This window comes from Enhydra lutris, unplaced genomic scaffold (assembly GCF_002288905.1).
Source record: "Enhydra lutris kenyoni isolate GAN:26980312 unplaced genomic scaffold, ASM228890v2 scaffoldscaffold9, whole genome shotgun sequence".
Taxonomy (NCBI): Eukaryota; Metazoa; Chordata; class Mammalia; order Carnivora; family Mustelidae; genus Enhydra; species Enhydra lutris.
The window spans coordinates 12,110,112-12,111,899 of NW_019154093.1; positions in this window are offsets into that span (position 1 = coordinate 12,110,112).

Below are 1,788 nucleotides of genomic sequence, written 5' to 3' on the forward strand. Positions count from 1 at the left end.
TGGGCTTGGTTCTGCATCACACTGTAGAGACTTCACAGGCTAGAAGAGATTATAGCGGAGGGCAGGGCTGGCATCTGCTCTGTCATCTAGGAGGCTGTCTCTCTGTAAAATTTTGTTTCCAGCTCCTAACAACCAAATTATAGACACAGTTTGAGAACGCACTGTCATTCCTAAGGAGCAGGGGCCTGCCACAGTGTTCTGGGGAATGCTTTCCAGGTGGGGCTGAGCAACCTACCCTGGGGGCCCTCCAGGTTATTTATGCTTAGACCTTGTACTTATTTACCAGCCATCCCCCCGCCACCACCTTGGCCGCCGTGGCTGTGATATTCCGGACTCGGACGGATGCTTTGTGTCATTTTACTATTTGTGCGTGCACAGTGTGTGTGCGCGCGTGTGCATGTGGGGTGGGTGATCTCTCCGCAGATCAGCTCTACACCTAAAACTTCAGTCCTCACTTCTCACAGAGGGAGCCACCTCTGTGCACAGACACCTAGGGTCTCTTACAGGTCACGAAGATGGCCTCCTGGGGTCCCAGAATACTCAGCTCCATCTCTCTCTCCCCAGCCCGAGGGGGCTGTGTTTCCAGCTTCCTGACTCAGTGGGGCACTCACTTCACCCCGACCTGATGCTGTGGGTATCTGAGGGGCCTCCAAGCCACACAGACCTGGGTTCAGATCTTGATCCTACGTTTCCTGTGTGACCTCAGGCCTAGTAAGTGATGTCACTGATCTTGACTTCATCTCAAAGGGCGGCGGTAAAGCTACTGCAGAAGAGCCCTTGATAGAGAATTCAGCCCCTAGTAGGTGCTCAGTAAACAACAGCAATAGTTACATTGTTCCCACCTTATGACCTAGAATCCTGTTCCTTCCATACTGTTTACCTTCCCTACCTTCCCAAGACTGAAGCCAGAGTCCCTTCTCCACGCCTACTGTCCGGGCCAGGTCACCACCATCTCCCAGTTAGGGCAGCCTTCTCCCTGGTGCCCTGGCCACCTCTCCCACCAATCCATTCTTTACACAGGTGGAACTCTCTAGAACAAAGTCAGGTGAGTCCCTGCCCAGCTAAACTACCTTGTGTTCTAATGCCATTTATAAGCATACCTCACTTTACCTGTCCAAGCCTCCCTCCTCTGTGCTGTCCCTATCCGGCCTTTGCTCCCACCATATAGAATCACTCATTGCTTCTGAACCTGCCAAGTGCATCTTGCACATGGAGTTCGCTGTACTGGTCCCCTCACTTGAATCCACTTGGCCAGCTCCCATTCAGCCTTCCAGGTCGGCTCAGAGGCCACTTCCCTTATGAAGGCCTCCCTGTTCCCCTGGGTGGCATCGGCTGCTTCCTTCTCAGTGACCCTCCAGCACTTGCCATGGACTGCATGGCATGTGCCCCATGAAATGCTGTCATCTTATTTCTCTAGCTGTCACCCCTTTTACAGTCCGCAGCTCTGTGCACAACCACGTCTTACTCGGTGCCAGGAATGTCACAGGTGTCCACAGCATGCTAAGGACAGACTTTGGCCCCTCTGGCCATCCTATCCAATGAACGACCCGGCTAGTTTTCCCCAAATGATGAAAGCATCCTCTTTTCCCACACTTCTGACTGGCCTAGCTTGAGTCCTGTGTCTGCCTCATTCTTGCTTTTCATGAGCATTTTGGGGGGACTCCCGTGGGGCCCAGGTGGGGAGGGCGGGACCTTTGGTTCCAAGAAATCAGAAGATTAGTCAAGCCACACACTCCCCTGGCTGCTGAGAACAGGTTTTCCACAAGCCAAGGGACTGACCTGCAAGGT